Source organism: Hyperolius riggenbachi, chromosome 8 (assembly GCF_040937935.1).
Source record: "Hyperolius riggenbachi isolate aHypRig1 chromosome 8, aHypRig1.pri, whole genome shotgun sequence".
In the NCBI taxonomy this organism is placed as follows: Eukaryota; Metazoa; Chordata; class Amphibia; order Anura; family Hyperoliidae; genus Hyperolius; species Hyperolius riggenbachi.
Genome location: NC_090653.1, coordinates 87013005 through 87036686, shown reverse-complemented (window position 1 = coordinate 87036686; position 23682 = coordinate 87013005).

Sequence of the window (23682 nt, the reverse complement as noted above, 5' to 3'; positions counted from 1 at the left end):
CTAAATAAACCCAGTTTATCTAACCTTTCTTGATAAGTAAGACCTTCTATCCCACGTATCAATTTTGTTGCTCGTCTCTGCACCTGCTCTAAAACTGCAATATCTTTTTTGTAATGTGGTGCCCAGAACTGAATTCCATATTCCAGATGTGGCCTTACTAGAGAGTTAAACAGGGGCAATATTATGCTAGCATCTCGAGTTTTTATTTCCCTTTTAATGCATCCCAAAATTTTGTTAGCTTTAGCTGCAGCTGCTTGGCATTGAGTACGATTATTTAACTTGTTGTCAATGAGTACTCCTAAGTCCTTCTCCAAGTTTGATGTCCCCAACTGTATCCCATTTATTTTGTATGGTGCTAGTCCATTAGTACGTCCAAAATGCATGACTTTACATTTGTCAACGTTGAATTTCATCTGCCATGTATGTGCCCATATAGCCATCCTATCCAGATCCTGTTGCAATATGATACTATCTTCCTGAGAGTTGATGATTCTGCACAATTTTGTATCATCTGCAAAAATAGCAACATTGCTCACTACTGCATCTACTAGGTCATTAATAAATAAATTGAAGAGCACTGGACCCAGAACAGACCCCTGTGGGACCCCACTGCCAACAGTCTCCCATTTTGAGTACGATCCATTGACCACAACTCTTTGTTTTTGTCTATTAGCCAGTTCCCTATCCATGAACACAGACTCTTCCCCAGTCCTTGCATCCTCAACTTTTGCACCAGACTTTTGTGGGGAACAGTGTCGAAGGCCTTTGCAAAGTCCAAGTATATCACATCTACAGCATTCCCAATATCCATATTAGCATTCACTACCTCATAAAAGCTGAGCATGTTAGTCAAACAGGACCTGTGTTTAGTAAACCCATGTTGATGCTGAGGAATAAGATTATTTTCTACTATGAAGTCATGTATAGTATCTTTTAGTAACCCCTCAAATAGTTTGCATACAACTGATGTTAAGCTTACAGGTCTATAATTTCCTGGATCTGATTTTTTGCCCTTCTTAAATAATGGGAAAACGTGGGCTGTACGCCAATCCACTGGGACTCTGCCAGTTGCAAGAGAGTCACAAAAGATAAGATAAAGGGGTTTAGCTATAACTGAACTTAATTCCCTTAGGACCCGAGGATGCATGCCATCCGGGCCAGGTGCCTTGTCTATTTTTAATTTATTTAGTCTTGCCTTCACTTCTTCCTGCGTTAAGTATTTAATATTACAGTTAGAAGATTGAGACTCTTCTGCCTCTGTAGTTTGCAACAGTGCTGTTTCTTTTGTGTAAAATGTCCCTGCGGGCTGGGGTATGTGGAGAAAACTACCCAACCCCTTAGGGATATAATTTCCTCACAGAAGTCTAATATCAGAAATCAGAATCGGGAACTATCAGTTTCGGACCATTTTTGTGTAAAAGGGCACCGTCTCTGCCAGCTTAGGGTGCAGGTTATAGAGGGTATACCACTACTACGTAGAGGAGGTGACCGGCAGAAATTATTTGCACTTAGGGAAAACTATTGGATAAAGAAATTGGACACTTTAGAACCAAAAGGTCTGAATAGAGACTATGATTTATCTATGCTATTGTGATTTATGTGTTGTAACCTGCAATATTTTATGATTCCACCAGGGGGAGCCTTCTATATACTTATTGAAATTGAGGGACGCAGTGAGGTAATATATCTTCTGTTGTCCTGATTATTATTATTATTATTATATACATAGTGTGTAGTTGTATATTATTATACTAAACATTGTCCTTATCATGCACTCTAGGCTTAGGGTGTGATGGGCGTCGCGTGCATCCATTGATGTCTTTTTGTTTTCCTAGTAGGAGTACGTGGTCGCTTTAAACCACGCCTCCTGCTTTGGGACTCTGTGCGGACGCTGTAGGCCGCATACTGATTGGCTGTCCCCGCCACCGGCTTTGTATGACCTAGCGGCGGTGTTTTTTGCAGCTTCCGGGAGCGGACGCTGTCGGCCTCCTTGCAATTGGAGGTAAGTGAGCGGTCATGCCCCCTATGACAGCGCACAGTCTGGGAGCGGACGTTGTCGGCCTCCTTGTAATTGGAGGATGCGATAGGCGACATCACGCCCCCCATGGTAGCGCGATGATCGCGCATGGGGGTTTTCCGCCTACTGCCTTGGTTGCGGTGAGCGGATGTTGTCGGCACTTTTCCTATTGGCCTGTTCAGACCATGTGGCACTACAGCATACCTCTTTGTGGACGTTGTCGGTGGACTTTTGATTGGTTGCCTGTGGGGCCTTTAGCACCACGAGCTTTGGACTTATATAACACAGGTACGCACTGTAGGTATTCACTTTATGCCATATTTATATGTGTTTAGATCTGTGGGCATTAAGTACTGTTTACTTGTACACTGTGGTTGAGGTCCATATTGGGCGCTTGATGATTGGACAATTGGAATGTGGAGGCACACCTGATTCGTGGAAACACTTTCATACATATGCAGGTTAGATAATGAGATAGTTCTCTATGTGGTCCTCTTCTAGACTATAAGAAAATAAGTTTTAACTGGTGTTAGTTAGTGTGGGTCCATTATGATTTGAGAAAGGACTATTGTGGTCCGAAACGCCTGTGCGTCATCTGTATGTGTACCCATACCTTTTAAGTGTGTTTTTATGGATTGAGCTATAAATAAAGAAATTTTGATGGTGCGGATCTTGAGATATCTGACTACAGACGCTCATTGCTCCAGAGTGGATCTCAGCACATCAGTACACACCATCGGTGCACTAAACAGTTCAGATTGTACAAACTTTTGTAAAGCACACGATAAGACACAGAGGTAAGAGGCCTCTGTCGTTCAGAATGTGGGAAAACTTTTCTTAATGGAAAGAGCCTTTAGAGACACCTAGGAAAACTCACACAGGTGAGAAGTTGTATTCATGCTCAGAGTGTGGGATACGTTTTACCCAGAATGGAAACATCAGACAAATGAAAATACACTCTGGGGAGGAGACTTTTTCATGTTCAGAGTGAATGAAACTTTTATAGACACCAAAAAACTCACACAGGTGACAGACCGTATTCATGTTCAGACTTTTGTAAAGCACATAATGACACATAGAGGTAAGTTCAGAATGTGGGAAAACGTTTCATGATTGAACATGAATAAGGTTTCTCACCTGTGTGAGTTTTTGTAGGTGTCACTGAAGGCTCTTTCTGAGGGCGGGAATGGTTTATTCAAAGTGGAAACCTTAATACACATGAGAATACACACTGGGTAGTGGCCTTTTTCATGTTTAGAGGGCAGGAAAGTTTTCTATGACAGAGGAAACTTTCATAGACACCAACAGACTCACACAGGTGACAGACCATATTCATGTTCAAACTTTTGTAAAGCACATGATAAGACAAACAGGTAAGAGGCCTCTGTCATGTTCAGAATGTGGGAAAACTTTTCATGATAGAAAGAGCCTTCAGAGACACAGAAAAAAACTCACACAGGTGAGAAACCATATTCATGTTCAGAGGGTGGGAAATGTTTTACTTAGAATGGAAACCTTAATAGACGCCTGAGAATACACACTGGAGAACGGCATTTTTCCTGTTCAGAGTATGGGAAAGATTGTTATGACAGAGAAATCATTCTTAAACACCAAGAGACTCACACAGGTGACAGACCGTATTCATGTTCAAACTTTTGTAAAGCACATGATAAGACACATGGGTAAAAGGCCCCTGTCGTTCAGAATGTGGGAAAACTTTTCATGATAGAAAGAGCCTTCAGAGACACCTAAAAAAACCTCACAGAGGTGAGAAACCTTATTCATGTTCAGAGGGTGGGAAATGTTTAACTCAGAATGAAAACCTTAATAGACACATGAGAATACACACTGGGGTGCAGCCTTTTTCACGTTCAGTGTGCTGGAAAGTTTTCTATAACAGAGGAAACTTTCATAGACACCAAAAGACTCACACAGGTGACAGACTATGGGCCTGATTCACAAAGCGGTGATAACTCAGTTATCACGCCTAAAAGACTTCAGGCGTGATAACTTTTGCACCGCTGAGTTAGCACCGCTTTGTGCTCTTTATTGCACGCAAAGTCCCGCACGCAAAGTTTTGCGCGCGCAATCGCGCAATTCCGTGCGCAGCGCCCATAGGGTTTAATGGGTGCATCGCGCGCACTGCAAAACTTTGCGAGCGGGAATTTCGCGCTAGTTTCATTTTATCACGCCTAAACTGAGTTTAGGCATGATAAAGGGCTTTTCACAGGCGTGCAAACACTTTGCACCGCTTTGTGAATCAGGCCCTATATGAATGTTCAAACTTTTGTAATGTACATGATAAGAGAAACATGTAAGAGGCCTCTGTCATATTTGGAATGCGGGAAAACTTTACATGATAGAAAGAGCATTCAGAGACACCTAAAAACTCACATAGGTAAGAAGCCCTATTCAGGTTTAGAGGGTGGGAAATGTTTTACTGAGAAAGGAAACCTTAATAGACACGTGAGAATACACACTGGGGAGCGGCATTTTTCAGGTTCTGAATGTGGGAAAGATTTCTACAATGGATGAAACTTTCATAGACACAGAGTGTGGAAAATTATTCTATGACAAATTCAGCTTTCATAGACACCAAATGACTCAAACAGGTGACAGATTGTAATTCATGTTCAAACTTTTGTAAAGCACCTAATTACATAGTTATTTGGGTTGAAAAAAAAAACATACGTCTATCAAGTTCAACCAGAGAACAAGTACAACACCAGCCTGCTCCCTCACATATCCCTGTTGATCCAGAGGTAGGTGAAAAACCCTTACAAGGCATGGTCCAATTAGCCCTAACATGGAAAAAATTCCTTCCCGACTCCAGATGGCAATCAGATAAAATCCCTGGATCAACACCACTGGGCATTACCTAGTAATTATAGCCATGGATGTTTTTCAGTGCAAGAAAAGCATCTAAGACCCCTTTAAATGCAGATTTAGAATTTGCCATAACTACTTCCTGTGGCAATGCGTTCCACATCTTAATCACTCTTACTGTAAAGAACCCTTTCCTAAGTAAATAGCTAAAACGTTTTGCCTCCATGTGCAGATTTGTAAAGGCCTAGGGCCAAAAAGCTCATACGCATCCACATGATAAGACACACAGGTAAGAGGCCTCTGTCATGTTCAGAATGTGGGAAAACGTTACGTGATAGAAAGAGCCTTCAGAGATACCTAAAAACTCACACGGGTGAGAAGCCTTATTCATGTTCAGAGTGTGGGAAATGATTTACTCAGAATGGAAACCTTCATGGACATATGAGAATACACACTAGGGAGCGGCCTTTTTAAAGTTCAGAGTACGGGAACGATTTCTATGATAGAGGGAGACTTCATAGACACCAAAAAACTCACACAGGTGACAAACCGTATTCATGTTCCGACTTTTGTACAGCACATGACAAGACACATGGGTAAGAGGCCTCTGTCATGTTCAGAATGTGGGAAAACTTTTCATGATAGAAACAGTCTTCAGAGAAACCTAAAAACTCACACAGGTGTTCAGAGTGTGGGAAATGTTCAGAGTGTGGGAAATGTTTTACTCAGAATGGAAACGTTCATGGACCCTTGAGAATACACACTGGGGAGTGTCATTTTTCAAGTTCAGAGTGCGGGAAAGATTTATATGATAGAGGAAAGTTTCATAGACACCAAAAAGCTTACACAGGTGACAGACCGTACTCATGTTCAAACTTTTGTAAAGCACATGATAAGATACACAGATAAGATGCCTCTGTCATGTTCAGAATGTGGGAAAACTTTTCACGGTAGAAAGAGCCTTCAGACACATCTAAAACTTACAGATGAGAAGCCTTGTTCATGTTCAGAGTGTGGGAAATGTTTTTAACCAGAATGGAAACCCTTATAGACACGTGAAGGGATCGGCTTTTTTCATATTCAGAGTGCGGGAGGGATTTCTATGACAGAGGAAACTTTCATAGACACCAAAAGACTCACACAGGTGACACACTGTGTTCATGTTCAGAGTGTGGGAAATGTTTTACTTAGACTGGAAACCTACCTTCATAGACACATGTAAATACACACTGGGGAGTGTCCTTTTTCAAGTTCAGAGTGCGGGAAAGATTTCTATAGGAACGTTTCATAGACACTAAAAAGCTCACACAGGTGACAGACCGTATTCATGTTCAGACTTTTTTGTAACGCACATGATAAGACACAAATGTAAGAGGCCTCTGTCATGTTCAGAATGTGGGATATCTCAGATCATGCTCCTGTTTTTCCCCAATTGGCCTTCCCGGCTACTTAGAGCAAACAGTACCATGGAGATTGAACCCTCAGTTGCTCACAGATGACTCAGATTGGAGGGAGATCTCTGAGGCTTTGCACAATTATTTTAGAGAAAACACTACTGATGAGGTTTCTGGTCTAACTGTGCATCTATTTTTTTTTTAAATTAATTAAAGAGATGGAGTTTTATTGACGTGTGCTCCTGGAGTTTCTACGTTCTTCTGCAATGTTCTAACGGTGTGGGAAGCCCACAAGCACAAACGTTTTCTTAACTGTGAATCTAAGATGGTGGTATATCTCCCTGAGTGCCCGTGTGGACTACAACATGTGGGGTTAAGATTATACAAGATATAGGTGATATTTGAATGAAAAGGGACAATAGTGCAATACAATAAGAATGGATAATAGTGCAATGCAGTGCAATATAGTTTAAGGCCACTAGATGGCGGACATGAAACTGAATTATAAACTGATAAACCTAGACTGCTAACATGCCAAAAATGTCCGAAGGAAAATGGATAATAGTGCAATATGTGGCATCTCTGGAGGTGGAATAAATTCATGGAAGTATCTTGGTGTGGCCTACATAGCACTGTTGCTTTTTCGTAGCATATTGCATCTGGTAAAGAAGGATATACCTGTGGAACAGCTGCAGTGTGGTGACTGAAGGAAGAAACCAAAGGCTACCATTTGGGGTGCCTCTTCTGAATAATTGCTAGGAATGCTGACATATCCAAGTTCTTGGCTTCTCTCCGATCACCCCAGACCTTGCTGAGGAATTGGATGAAGACATTTCTATTCCAGAGTTCCTCGCTGCAGTTAAAGGCCAAAAATACTGATAAATGTCGAGGCCCAGATGACCAAACCTCGCAGTACTATAGGCTCTATGCTTCTGCTCTGGCTCCAGCCTTCCTTGAGTTATTTAATGGGATCCCTTCTGGCATCACTCCCTCTCAACAGTTGCTTGAGGCTCACATCACAGTGCTATCTAAAAGTGGCAAGGACCCAGGTCTTGGTCAGAGCTACTGGCCAATACCCTTGCTGAACCTAGATGTGAAAATATTAGAAAGAATATTGGTCACGCACCTGCAGGGGATGGTTGCTGACAAAGCGAATAAAGATCAAGTGGGATTTGTGATGGGGCGGGAGGCACGGGATAACACCACCAAGGTAATTGGTGTGCACTCAGATGCCGAGAAGGCCCTTGACAGGGTCACCTGGGATTACATGTCTGCTGTTTTTTATCCAATCTGGGACTGGGCATGACAATGAGGTCTTGAATAGGGCTGATATAGTCAAATCCATCTGGGAGAACACAAGTCAACAACACCTTGTCAGAGCCCATCTTACTGAAAAATGGTACACATCTTGTCCACGTCTCCACTCGTCTACATCCTGATGCTGAAGCCCTTCCTTAATTTTGTAAGGTCAGATGTGAATGTACAGGGGGGAAATAATTTGGCAACAATCTCCTGTTTTTTTTATCATTCAGTCCCTCCTATCTTTACCTAATATCATGCTCTGCTTCTGTTGGTGACATCCCTGTGAATGTAGTGCTTGGACTTCCTCTCTTCATTAGAGATGTGGCGAATGGTTCGCCGGGCGAACATCTCTTAGGGGTTTACTACTTCCGGGTCGCTCTGACCCGGAGTAGTACGCCTGCGATGCCCGGCGGAGCGCGTCCTGTTGCCGGGCACTCTCTGCGCATGAGCGTGACATCGTTCATGACAAAGTGCCCGGCAACAGGAGCGCGAACTAGGACGCGCTCCGCCGGGCAGTGCAAGCGTACTACTCCGGGTCAGAGCGACTCGGAAGTAGTAAACCCCCCAGGGATTCAGAGATGTTCGCCAGCTACTCTTCATTAACAGATATCCTAATGAACTTTGCTTTGAATCTTGTTTTTTTCTCTGCCTGCCAGCAGAGGGCTCACTCCTTCAGAACTTGTATTATGCTACAGACTGTTGGGAGGAGATCTGAAAGGTCACCTGATCTCTCAGCAAGGACAACAAGGATATAAACCAAGCCTGAGCACTAATCCAGTGCTAGTTCATCATACCAGTGTTCTGGCCTTCCTAATCTGGGTTATCGGCCCTTGTACTCTGTTCCTTTCTGCCTTGTATTTTGTTGCCTTCCTGTGTATGATCTACTGCTTTCTCCTAGACGAGTCTTTGCCAAGGTGACTACATTGTATGGTTTATGCCCTAGTTTATAACTAACCGTTTGCCGTATCTTGTATCCTGCAAATTACCTTGTGTATATATTTGTAAATATCTCTTGTATATAATAAGCAGGTTCAGTGGTCTGTGTGCACAGAATTGTGTGTGTGTGTGTGTGTATATATATGTGTGTGTGTGTGTGTGTGTGTGTGTGTGTGTGTGTGTGTGTGTGTGTGTGTGTGTGTGTGTGTGTGTTTGTGTGTTATGGCCAGAACCCGAAATCTGGTCACTTCGGGTTATGGCTGGTCAAAACTAGAAGTGGCTGTCTCACTGCGCCCAATGTCCAAAATGAATGGATTCCTGGTGGCTCCGTTCCTCTCCCTGGCTCTGGCTCCTCCCTCTCCTATTGGGTTCTGGCAGCCTGGAACACATGTGATGCACCCAGAGTCGTTCGTTGTGGTAGGGAAGCAGAGCGGGAACGCTGCAGACATTGCTTCTGCCAGCACCCGCTCTGCAGGAATAAATGGCACAAATCCCTGCTTTCTTTCCATGCCATTGTGTGTCCCTGCCAGATGATATATATTGGGATTACTACTAGAATGATGCAGGAATGTTATCAGGACCATTGTAGATCCTTGGGCAATCCTCAAGCTAAGGTGTGTCCCCAGGTGATGGAACCTATGAATCGGGTCCATATGGGTGACTCCACTAAACTTAGATTTTTTGGCCTGGAACAGGTGACTAGGGACAGGAGGAGTGGTGATTGGTTTAGAAAATTACAGTGCAGAGAAAGCTTCTGGATCTCTTTTTTGGATGCAGTGGGCCCTTTGGGCCTAAATGAAATAAATTATCTATCTGTATTTTTTTAGTGCATGATGTTGTTTATTGCTATTCTGTATGTGTCTTTATATATAGTTTTTTCTAATTGTATTCTCTCTTGCTATCTCCTGTAGTTGATATTCACTTGGTTCATTCAGAGGCGGGCAGACTCCAGAGTGCACTCACTCCCTGATGTCAGTTGTATCGGCGGGTGAGTTGGTTTCATGGTAGGGATATTTTCTATAATTTTATTTGTTAAGCCCCTTTGTTTTCTTGGGTTTTTGAACAGTGCTTTAATGATTTGTGGCTGGCGTCCTGTTGCCGCAGCAACGGCCATCTCAGCCCTGATTGGACTGACTATTTTTGGTCCTCTCAGGCTATGATAGACTGAGTGCAGTGGAATGGTCTAAAACTGTGGGCGGCGAAGCCCTAAAACCTGCTGCGCAATGTGCTTCACGTCATCCTATTCGGATGACGCTGCTGGCAACCTGGTTGGTCACCGTGATTAGCAACTATTTCCTGTTTCCTGCTGGTGGAACGCAGATCCAGGAAGTGTGAGAATGGAGGGGATGGCGGTGTGCTTCAGGCGTCCCGTCTGCCCAAGTATTTACATCCATTATCAGTGAGTACACTATTTAAGGGATTGCTATTGGGGGGCTCAGTGTCCTGATGAAGCACTCCACTGAGTGAGTGCGAAACAGCTGCTGACCTACTGCATGCTGTACCCTCTCCATATGTTAGCTATCGTTCATTGCTTGGCAATTTTTTAAGTGTATGATTAAACTTCTGTCCATAACATATACACTGGGTTTCTCTGCATTACGCCTTATGCAGGGAGATCTAATTTTATATAGTTCGGATGCAAGTGTAGGATTATTATTTTGTATTCATTCCTGGATATTGTTGCATTTATTTATATTGCTGTGCAAGAGGTTAATGTACATTGCTGGTTTCATTTCTTTATTTATATTCCTTGCCTTTGTAAATAAACTCCCATTATTCATCTATTCCTGGCCTTGGTATTTCAGTTATTTCCTGAACAGTGACATTTCCATTTGGTTGCAGGTCTTGTGCTTTGCTCATGAAGTGCTCGTGAAGTGCAATGCACGATTCCTGTGCAACCCTTACACCTAATTTAATCTCAGCCTTTACTTTCTTTGGTTGTATCTCCAACTTAAAGATTAATTATTTAAAATCATTTGCTTTGAATATTACCCTGAGTCAACATACATTGGATCTCTGCAAGAAAGCTTTTTCGTTCCAATGGGGTCTCGAGTCAATTGTATATCTGAGAATTAACCTCTCTGCCAATCTAGATAATGAATTCAAACTCAATTTTTCACCTCTGGCTAAGAATGTGGGAAAATTGTTGGAAGACTGTGGATGATTGAAGTCACTTTCTTGTTTTGGGAGGGTTGCAGCCTCCAAAATGTACATCTTACCAAAATTTCTGTATATCAGTCAGGCTATCCAAATTTAACTCCCATTCTCCTATTTTAAGGACCTCCACAAGCAGGTTCACGTGTTCATTTGGGGAAAAAAGACACCACTTATCATTATCAAGATGCTAAGGCGTATGAAAATAGATGGTGGACTGGGTCTACCCAATTTCAAAACATTTAGCTGCTCATTTAGCTGCTCAACTGACTAGAATCATTGATTGGCCGGCCCACGTGGACACAAAGGACTGGGATATACTGGTGAAATCATTTGTGGAATGTGATTTGGCTGATTTACCATGGCTAGGTTAAACCACTTCCCCCCCACTATTAGATGGTCTCACCCCCTGATAGCTGCTTCCCTTGGGGCCTTTAATAGATCTACTAAAGCCTTATCCCTCTTCTCACCTATGGGGCTCATAACCCTAGATGTGAGAAATCCTCACTTTGCTCCAGGATTGGAAAAAAAGTTCTTGGAAGAATCCGTTCCCTAGCATACCCCTAGATTGGTTGACTTTGTTGTAAATGGTCGGGTGGCCCCATAGGAAACTTGCAAATCACTGACTTCTCCTAATCCAATCTCTCTTTGGAAATACTGTCAAATGGCCAATTGTGCCTCTTCTGGAAAGATGGACCAGTACCTTAGGTGCACATACACGCCATTTGATCAGAAATGTAGATCCCAAAACCATGATAAGCACACAACCTCATGGCTTTATAATCTGCTCAATCCAATTGATAGCCAGATGCTTCTACCCTTTCAAGCTGAGTGGCATGGGGCCCTGGGGAGGCAGCTCTGATGCGCAGTGGGACCAAATGTTTCTTAGGGCACATAAGACATGCCTCAATGTTTATGCACAGGAACAGAATTACACATTTCTTACTTCCTGGTACTGTATTCAGGCTAACTTACATTAAATCTTCCCTTCAACTTCAAACTTGTGCTGGAGATGTCAACTTGCGAGTGGAGACTTAAAGCATAAAGCATGGGATTGCCCTAAGATACAACCCTTCGGATTGCAAGTGCATGATTTAATCTTTAAGATAACGAGCTGATCCCTCTAGTTTACACCTGAAACTTTCTTGCTACATGGGGCATCAAAGTCTTTTTTAAAAGCCATAAAAAGTCCCCACTTACACATCTGATTAACACTGCTTGTGCACTGATCCCAGCTCTTTGGAAGTCTGCGTCTGTCCCTACCTTACACCAGTGGTTCCATGGAATTCAAAAGATGAAGGAAATTGTTGAGAAGGCAATATTAATCGCACATTATAAAGTGGACATGACACTCACACTCATTTGGGCCACTTGGTGTGAGTTCCAAGATTCTGATGACTATAAACAAATTATAAATCCTGTTGTTTAAAACTGACCTGCTTTGAACTCTGATTAGAGAATATGGGAACGATGTTGTCTTTAGGGGAGTCTGTGTGTGTGTGTGGGGGGGGGGGATCAGGGGTCTTAAAGAGATTCAGCTGCTTGTTCACTTACACTGCTTTTACTTATTGAGCAAATTGTAGATCAATACTATTTGGATTAACCACTTGCCGACCGCCTTAAGCCGATGGGCGGAGGCAAGGGCTGGGCCCAAACGACCGCAATACGCCCATCGGCGGTGGGCGTGGTTATGCGGCGATCACGTCATTCGTGACACGATCAGTCGCCGGCGACAGGCTCCGCCCCCCTCGTGCTGTAACCCGCCGGCCGTTCGGAAGCGCCGGCGGGTTACTTGCTACCGGATCGCCGCATCTAAACCGTATAATACGCTTTGTAATGTATACAAAGTGTATTATACAGGCTGCCTCCTGCCCTGGTGGTCCCAGTGATCGAGGGACCACCAGGGCAGGCTGCAGCTACGCAGGTGAGCACCCAAGCACACTGATCTCCCCCCCTTCCCTCTGATCGCCCACAGCACCCCTCAGACCCGTTTGCACCCAATCACCCCCCGAATCACCCATCAATCACTCCCTGTCACTATCTGTCAGCGCTATTTTTTTAACTAGTCCCTAAACTGCCCCCTGGGGGCTCCTGATCACCCCCCACACTCTTAGATCCTCCCCAGACCCCCCCAGCCCGCCCCCCCTGTGTAGTGTATACATCTATCCTCCCCTGTAATCAGCTGTCAATCACCTGTCATTCACCCGCCAATCACCACCTGTCACTGCCACTTATCAGATCAGACCCTAACCTGCCTTTTACGGGCATCTGCTCACCCTCCCACACCATCAGAACGCCCGCAGACCTACCCTCAGATCACCTCCAAAGTGCATTGTTTACATCTGTTCTGCCATCTAATCACCCACTGATCACCCATCAATCACCCCCTGTCACCACCTGTCACTGCTACCCATCAGATCAGACCCCTATCTGCCCCTAGGGCACCCAATCACCCGCCCACACCCTCAGAACGACCTCAGACACCCCCCCCCTGTGTACTGTATACATCTATTCTCCCCTGTAATCACCTGTCAATCACCCCGTCACCACCTGTCACTGCCTCCCATCAATTCAGAACCTAACCTGCCTCTTACGGGCATCTGATCACCCTCCCACACCATCAGATCACCCACAGGCCTACCCTCAGATCACCTCCAAAGTGCATTGTTTACATCTGTTCTGCCATCTAATCGCCCACTGATCACCCATCAATCACCCCCTGTCACTGCTACCCATCAGATCAGACCCTAATCTGCCCCTTGGGCACCCAATCACCTGCCCGCACCTTGCCAGTGCATTGCTTGCATGTATTTTCCCCTCTAATCATACCTTGAGACACCCATTAATCACCTCCTGTCACCCCCTAGCACACCTATCACTCGGCTAAACCCTCAGATCCCCCTCAGACCCCCTTCCGATCACCTCCCCAGTGCATTGATTGCATCTATTTTCCCCTCTAACCACCCCCTGAGACACCCATCAATCACCTCCTGTCACCCCCCTAGCACTCCTATCTATCAGATCAGGCCCAATACAACCTGTCATCTAAGAGGCCACCCTGCTTATGACCGGTTCCACAAAATTTGCCCCCTCATAGACCACCTGTCATCAAAATTTGCAGATGCTTATAACCCTGAACAGTCATTTTGAGACATTTGGTTTCCAGACTACTCACGGTTTTGGGCCCGTAAAATGCCAGGGCGGTATAGGAACCCCACAAGTGACCCCATTTTAGAAAAAAGACACCCCAAGGTATTGCATTAGGTGTATGATGAGTTCATAGATTTTATTTTTTGTCAAAAGTTAGCAGAAATGGATTTTTATTGTTTTTTTCACAACGTGTAATTTTCCACTAACTTGTGACAAAAAATAAAATTTTCTATGAACTCACCATACACCTAACGGTAGACCTTGGGGTGTCTTCCTTCTAAAATGGGGTCACTTGTGGGGTTCCTATACTGCCCTGACATTTTAGGGGCCCTAAACCGTAATAGTCTAGAAACCAAATGCCTCAAAATGACCTGTGAGTAGAACGTTGGGCCCCTTAGCGCAATTAGGCTGCAAAAAAGTGTTACACATGTGGTATTGCTGTACTCAGGAGAAGTAGTATAATGTGTTTTGGGGTGTATTTTTACACATACCCATGCTGGGTGGGAGAAATCTCTCTGTAAATGGACAATTGTGTGTAAAAAAAAAATCAAAAAATTGTCATTTACAGAGATTTCTCCCACCCAGCATGGGTATATGTAAAAATACACCACAAAACACATTATACTACTTCTTCGGCAGTACCACATGTGTGGCACTTTTTTTGCAGCCTAACTGCACTAAGGGGCCCAAAGTCCAATGAGTACCTTTAGGATTTCACAGGTCATTTTGAGACATTTGGGTTCAAGACTACTCCTCACGGTTTTGGGCCCCTAAAATCCCAGGGCAGTATAGGAACCCCACAAGTGACCCCATTTTAGAAAGAAGACACCCCAAGGTATTCTGTTAGGAGTATGGTGAGTTCATAGACGATTTTATTTATTGTCACAAGTTAGCAGAAATTGATTTTTATTGTTTTTTTTTCACGTCAAGTGTCATTTTCCTCTAACTAGTGACAAAAAATAAAATCTTCTATAAACTCACCATACTCCTAACGGAATACCTTGGGGTGTCTTCTTTCTAAAATGGGGTCATTTGTGGGGTTCCTATACTGTCCTGGCATTTTAGGGGCCCTAAACCGTGAGGAGTAGTCTTGAACCCAAATGTCTCAAAATGACCTGTGAAATCCTAAAGGTACTCATTGGACTTTGGGCCCCTTAGCGCAGTTAGGGTGCAAAAAAGTGCCATACATGTGGTATTGCTGTACTCAGGAGAAGTAGTATAATGTGTTTTGGGGTGTATTTTTACACATACCCATGCTGGGTGGGAGAAATCTCTCTGTAAATGGACACTTGTGTGTAAAAAAAAAAATCAAAACATTGTCATTTACAGAGATATTTCTCCCACCCAGCATGGGTATGTGTAAAAATACACTTCAAAACACATTATACTACTTCTCCTGAGTACGTCAATACCACATGTGTGGCACTTTTTGCAGCCTAACTGCGCTAAGGGGCCCAAAGTCCAATGAGCCTCTTTAGGCTTTAAAGGGGTGCTTACAATTTAGCACCCCCCAAAATGCCAGGACAGTAAACAAACCCCACAAATGACCCCATTTTGGAAAGTAGACACTTCAAGGTATTCAGAGAGGGGCATGGTGAGTCCGTGGCGGATTTCATTTTTTTTGTCACAAGTTAGTAGAAATGGAAACTATTTTTGTTTTGTCTCAAAGTGTCATTTTCCGCTACCTTGTGACAAAAAATAAAATCTTCTATGAACTCACCATCCCTCTCAGTGAATACTTTGGGATGTCTTCTTTCCAAAATGGGGTCATTGGGGGGGGGGGGGTGTTTATACTATTCTGGAATTTTAGCACCTCATGAAACCTGACAGGTGCTCAGAAAAGTCAGAGATGCTTCAAAATGGGAAAATTCACTTTTGTAAACGCTATAACTTGTACCCAAACCAATAAATATACACTGAATGTTTTTTTTTTAATCAAAGACATGTAGCACAATAAATTTGGACAAAAATGTATACAGAAATTTTACTTTATTTGAAAAATGTCAGCACAGAAAGTTAAAAAAAAATCATTTTTTTGACAAAATTCATGTCTTTTTTGATGAATATAATAAAAACTAAAACTCGCAGCAGCAATCAAATAGCACCAAAAGAAAGCTGTATTAGTGACAAGAAAAGGAGGTAAAATTCATTTAGATAGTAGGTTGTATGACCAAGCAATACACCGTGAAAGCTGCAGTGGTCTGAATGGAGAAAAAGGCTCTGGTCCTTAAGGGGCGAAAAAGACTGTGGTCCTCAAGTGGTTAAGATGAGGGCCTAACTTATGTGAATATTTGATCAGGTCATCATCTTCCACCTGCTGCTTCTCCCTGTTCCGAGCTCAGGTCAGATGAAGGGAATATTGGTGAAAGTGTTTTAGATGTCATTATAAACACATATAATGTATAAACACATATAATGACACAGTTAAGAAAAGGTGGGGGGGGGAAAGGCTGCGCATCCCTAAACACATGTTTAGGGAGGCGCAGCCTTTCCCCCTACTTTTTCTTAACTATGTAACTATCAGGTTAGCTTCTCCCAGCCCCTCCTCCTGAGTTTCCTGTTTGCATAATAAGTAGTAGCAGATTTGGATATGATTTGCATCTGAATTGAATGTGAAGTGTGCAGAAAATCTATTTAGGTGCTGCACACTGAGCTGGTGGTCATTTCAGATGCAGCCTTAGCGGCATGTGCTGGCGTTCTCCTCACATACAATGACACCTATAAAATATTACACATTGCGTGCGTACAATGTTATCTGTAAAAAAAATGATGGTTCATATTTGCATATATATATTACACAGGAAAAGAGAGTAAAAGAGGGACAAAATGTGCAAGCTAGTTGAATGGAGAAGGAACAAATACATGTTTTAACTGTTCACATGCCCAACTCTTCTTCAACATGAAAAATACTTGTCGAACCCATTCTGTAAGAAAACAGAAGAGAGACAACATATGTTGTCATAACAGAAGAGAGCCAACACGTGTCATATCATGACACATATAAAATGTTACATATACTGTGCATACAATGTTATCTGTGAATAAAGATGGCTCATATAGCATATACGGTATATCATACTGGAAAATAAAATAAAGGGGAGACAAAGGGTGGAAGAAAGTTGAAAGGAGAAGAAACAAATACATGTTATAACAGTTCACATGCCCAACTCTTCTTCAACATGAAATATTGTCGAACCCCGCCTGTAAGAAAACAGAAGAGAGACAACACAAAAAAGAGATACCAATTTACATGCATTACCACATACAATGCCAAATAAAAAATACTACACTTGAAATGCACACAAAGTGACCTGAAAAAAAAGATTGCTTTTATATACATACATATTATACTGGAAAAGAGAAAAAAAAAGTCAGACAAATAGAGTAAGAAAGTTGCAAAGAGAAAAAACAAATCCGATGCCAAACTCGACTTCAACGTGAAAAATATTTTTCAACCGCCATCAGTAAGAAAACAGAAGAGAGACAACACAAAAAAGAGATACCAACTTACATGCATTAACACATACAATGACAGATATAAAATACTACTCATGAAATGCACACAAAGTGACCTGTAAAAAAAGATTGTTTATATATGCATTCATATTATACTGGAAAAGAAAAAAAATTCAAACAAAAAGAGAAAGTTGCAAGGAGAAAGATCAAATACCGTATATACTCGCAAGCAAGCCGACCCGCATATAAGCCGACCCCCCAACTTTTAACTGAAAAAACAGGAAAAAAATGATTGACCCTCATGTAAGCCGGAGGTAGGAAATGCTGGCCGTGTGATCCCCCCCCCAGTGTGTCCCAGTATAGCTAGTATAGTGCCCAGTATGGGTAGGTAGTGCCTCAGTATAGCTAGTATAGTGCCCAGTATAGCTAATAAAGTGCTCAGTATAGCTAGAATAGTGCCCCAGTATAGCTAGTATAGTGTCCCAGTATAGCTAGTATAGTGCCCCAGTATAGCTAGTATAGTGCTCAGTATAAGTAGATAGTGCCCAGTATAGCTAGTATAGTGCCCATTATAGCTAGTATAGTGCCCCAGTATAGCTAGTATAGTGCTCAGTATAAGTAGATAGTGCCCAGTATAGCTAGTATAGTGCTCAGTATAGGTCGATAGTGTTCCCCCCCCCCCCCCCGTGGCCGCCGCTGCTACTAGCTTACCCGGCGGCTTCCAATAATCCTCCCTCCGTCTCCTGCACGGGGCATGTAAATAATTCACAGCAGCTCGCCCCACGGCGGCTGCTGCGTGATGACAGGAGGCTGTAGGCAGAGCGGCTTCCTGTACGGGCGATGTGTATCGCCGTTGCTATGGGAACCGCTCTGCCTACAGCTTCCTCCGTCATCATGCAGCAGCCGCCGTCGGACGAGCTGCTGTGAAATATTTACATGCCCCGTGCAGGAGACGGAGGGAGAAATATTGGAAGCCGCCGGGTAAGCTAATAGCAGCGGCGGCCGAGGGGGGAGGAGGGAGCTAACGGACCATGACTCGCAAGCAAGCCAACCCCCCAACTTTTGGCCCACTTTTGGGGGGTCAAAATTTCAGCTTGCTTGCGAGTATATACGGTACATGTTGTAACAAATCCCATGCAAAACTTTTCTTCAACTTGAAAAATACTTGTCGACCGCCATCTAAGAAAACAGAAGAGAGACAACACAAAAAAAGAGATACCAACGTACATGCATTAACACATACAATAACAGGTATAAAATACTACACATGAAATGCGCACAGTGACGGGTAAAAAAAAAAAAAAAAAAGGTTCATATATATGCATACTTACTATACTTCAAAAGAGAATAAAAAACAGACAAAAAGTGCAAGAAAGTTGCAAGGAGGCAGAACAAACACATGTTATAACAAATCCAACGCCCAACTCTTCATCAACATAAAAATACTTCTCGAGCTCCATCTGAAAGAGAAAAAAAGAGAGAGAACACAGAAAAAGAGAAAACAACGTACATCCATTTACACAAAAAATGGAAGATATTAAATATTACACATTGCAAAACTAAAGGATACTACAGGGTGGGCCAATAATATGGATACACCTTATATATGGATACACCCCATATACCACATCATACCATCAATTGTTTTGTTCTAACAGTCTTGGAGGGATCTATCCAATGTGGGTTACTGTCAGACCAATAGCGAAGGTTTTGTTTGTTAACTTCACCATTCACATAAATTTGTGTATCCATATAAATGGCCATATTAAGGTGTATCCACATAAATGGCCCGCCCTGTAGTGTGGCCTCCTCCTCCCCAATAGCCACCCTGTACCTCTCCAGATTTCTTTTCTTTTACAGTTACTGTGCAAAATCTGCACAGTGAATGTGAAGACACAAATACACCCAACTGCCACCACCATAACAATTCACATGCACAACTCTTCTTCACCATGAAAAACACTTGTCGACCGCCATCTGTAAGAAAACAGAAGAGAGACAACACAAAAAAGAGGTACTAATTTACATGCATTACCACATACAATAACAGTTATAATATACTACCCATGAAATGCACACAAAGTGACCTGTGAAAAAAGATTGTTTATATATGCATACATATCATACTGAAAAAGAGAAAAAATGTCAGACAAAAAGAGTAAGAAAGTTGCAAGGAGAAAGAACAAATAGATGTTATAACAAATCCGATGCCAAACTCCTCTTCAACATGACAAATACTTGTCGATGAATGTGAATGTGAAAAACAAATACGCCCAAATGCCACCGCCATAACAATTCACATGCACAACTCTTCTTCATCATGAAAAACACTTGTTGACCGCCATCTGTAAGAAAACAGAAGAGAGACAACACAAAAAGACATACTAACTTACATGCATAACACATAGATTAGCAGATATAAAATACTACACATGAAATGCACACAAAGTGACCTGTAAAAAAAGATTGCTTTTACATGCATACATATTATACTGGAAAAGAGAAAAAAAGTAAGACAAAAAGAGTAAGAAAGTTGCAAGGAGAAAGAACAGATATATGTTATAACAAATCCCATGCAAAACTCTTCTGCAACATGAAAAATACTTCTCCACCGCCATCTGTTAGAAAACAGAAGTGAGACAACACAAAAAAAGATACCAACTTACATGCATTAACACATACAATAACAGATATAAAATACTACGCATGAAATGTAAAAAAAAAAATGTACATATATGCATACTTATTATACTGGAAAACAGAATAAAAAAATAGACAAAAAAATGCAAGAAAGACAAAGCAACATGTGATAACAAATCCCATGCCAAACTTTTCTTCACCATGAAAAATACTCGTTGAACCCCATCTGTAAAAAATAAGAGGACAGACAACACAGAAAAAAAGATACCAACTTACATGCATTAACACATACAATAACAGATATAAAATACTACCCATGAAATGCACACAGTGACCTGTAAAAATAAAAAAAGTTCATATATGCATACTTATTATACTGGAAAGGAGAATAAAAAACAAACAAAGTGCAAGAAAGTTGCAAGGAGACAGAGCAAACACATGGTATGTGATAACAAATCCCATGCCCAACTCTTCATCAACATAAAAAATATTTCTCGAGCTCCATCTGGAAGACAAAATAGAGACAACACAGAAAAAGAGAAAACAACATACATGCATTTACACATACAATGGAAGATATAAAATATTACACATTGCAAAACTAAAGGATACTACAGGGTGGGCCATTTATATGGATACACCTGATCTATGTATACACCCCATATACAACATCATACCACCAATTTTTTTTTGTTCCAACAGTCTTGGAGGGAACTTTCCAATGTGGGTTAGTATCAGACCAACAGTGGTGGTTTTGTTTGTTAATTTCACCATTCACATACAATTATGTACCCATATAAATAGCCAAATTAAGGTGTATCCATATAAATGGCCCACCCTGTACTGTGGCCTCCTCCTCCCCAATAGCCACCCTATTCCTCTCCAGATTTATTTTCTTTAACAGTTAGTGTGCAAAATCTGCACAGTGAATGTGAAGACACAAATACGCCCAACTGCCACCGTCATAAAAATTCACATGCACAACTCTTCTTCACCATGAAAAACACTAGTCGACCGCCATCTGTAAGAAAACAGAAGAGTGACAACACAAAAAAAGAGGTACCAATTTACATGCATTACCACATACCATAACAGATATAAAATACTACCCATGAAATGCACACAAAGTGACCTGTAAAAAAAGATTGTTTATATATGCATACATATCATACTGAAAAAGAGAAAAAATGTCAGACAAAAAGGTTCAGAAAGTTGCAAGCAGAAAGAACAAATAGATGTGATAACAAATCCGATGCCAAACTCCTCTTCACCATGAAAAACACTTGTTTACCGCCATCTGAAAGAAAACAGAAGAGAGACAACACAAAAAAGAGGTACCAATTTACATGCATTACCACATACCATAACAGATATAAAATACTACCCATGAAATGCACACAAAGTGACCTGTAAAAAAAGATTGTTTATATATGCATACATATCATACTGAAAAAGAGAAAAAATGTCAGACAAAAAGAGTGAGAAAGTTGCAAGGAGAAAGAACAAATAGATGTTATAACAAATCCGGTGCCAAACTCCTCTTCAACATGAAAAACACTTGTCGACCGCCATCTGAAAGAAAACAGAAGAGAGACAACACAAAAAAGAGGTACCAATTTACATGCATTACCACATACCATAACAGATATAAAATACTACCCATGAAATGCACACAAAGTGACCTGTGAAAAAAGATTGTTTATATATGCATACATATCATACTGAAAAAGAGAAAAAATGTCAGACAAAAAGAGTGAGAAAGTTGCAAGGAGAAAGAACAAATAGATGTTATAACAAATCCGATGCCAAACTCCTCTTCACCATGAAAAACAATTGTCGACTGCCATCTGTAAGAAAACAGAAGAGAGACAACACAAAAAAAAGGTACCAATTTACATGCATTACCACATACCATAACAGTTATAAAATACTACCCATGAAATGCACACAAAGTGACCTGTGAAAAAAGATTGTTCATATATGCATACATATCATAGTGAAAAAGAGAGTAAAAAAAAACAGACAAAAAGAGTAAGAAAGTTGCAAGGAGAAAGAACAAATAGATGTTATAACAAATCCGATGCCAAACTCCTCTTCACCATGAAAAATACTTGTCGACCGCCATCTGAAAGAAAACAGAAGAAAGACAATACAAAAAAGAGATACCAACTTACATGCATTAACACATACAATAACAGATATAAAATACTACTTATGAAATGCACACAGTGACCTGAAAAAAAAAAAAAAGATCATATATGCATACTTATACTCGAAAAGAGAATAAAAAACAAACAAAAAGTGCAAGAAAGTTGCAAGGAGACAGTGCAAACACATGGTATGTGATAACAAATCCCATGCCCAACTCTTCATCAACATAAAACATATTTCTCGAGCTCCATCTGGAAGACAAAATAGAGAAAACATAGAAAAAGAGAAAACAACATACATGCATTTACACATACAATGGTAGATATAAAATATTACACATTGCAAAACTAAAGGATACTACAGGGTGGGCCATTTATATGGATACACCTGATCTATGTATACACCCCATATACAACATCATACCACCAATTTTTTTGTTCCAACAGTCTTGGAGGGATCTATCCAATGTGGGTTAGCGTCAGACCAATAGTGGTGGCTTTGTTTGTTAATTTCACCATTCACATACAATTATGTACCCATATAAATAGCCAAATTAAGGTGTATCCATATAAATGGCCCGCCCTGTACTGTGGCCTCCTCCTCCCCAATAGCCACCCTATTCCTCTCCAGATTTATTTTCTTTAACAGTTAGTGTGCAAAATCTGCACAGTGAATGTGAAGACACAAATACGCCCAACTGCCACTGCCATAACAATTCACATGCACAACTCTTCTTCACCATGAAAAACAGTTGTCGACCGCCATCTGTAAGAGAACAGAAGAGAGACAACACAAAAAAAAAGAGGTACCAATTTACATGCATTACCACATACCATAACAGATATAAAATACTACCCATGAAATGCACACAAAGTGACCTGTGAAAAAAGATTGTTTATATATGCATACATATCATACTGAAAAAGAGAAAGAATGTCAGACAAAAAGAGTGAGAAAGTTGCAAGGAGAAAGAACAAATAGATGTTATAACAAATCCGATGCCAAACCCCTCTTCAACATGAAAAATACTTTTCGACCGCCATCTGAAAGAAAACAGAAGAGAGACAATACAAAAAAGAGATACCAACTTACATGCATTAACACATACTATAACAGATATAAAATACTACCCATGAAATGCATACAGTGACCTGTAAAAAAAAAAGTTCATATATGCATACTTATTATACTGGAAAATAAAATAAAAAACAAAGTGCAAGAAAGTTGCAAGGAGACAGAGCAAACACATGGTATGTGATAACAAATCCCATGCCCAACTCTTCATCAACATAAAAAATATTTCTCGAGCTCCATCTGGAAGACAAAAGAGAGACAACACAGAAAAATAGAAAACAGCATACATGCATTTACACATAGAATGCAAGATATAAAATATTACACATTGCAAAACTAAAGGATACTACAGGGTGGGCCATTTATATGGATACACCTGATCTATGTATACACCCCATATACAACATCATACCACCAATTTTTTTGTTCCAACAGTCTTGGAGGGATCTATCCAATGTGGGTTAGTGTCAGACCAATAGTGGTGGTTATGTTTGTTAATTTCACCATTCACATACAATTATGTACCCATATAAATAGCCAAATTAAGGTGTATCCATATAAATGGCCCGCCCTGTACTGTGG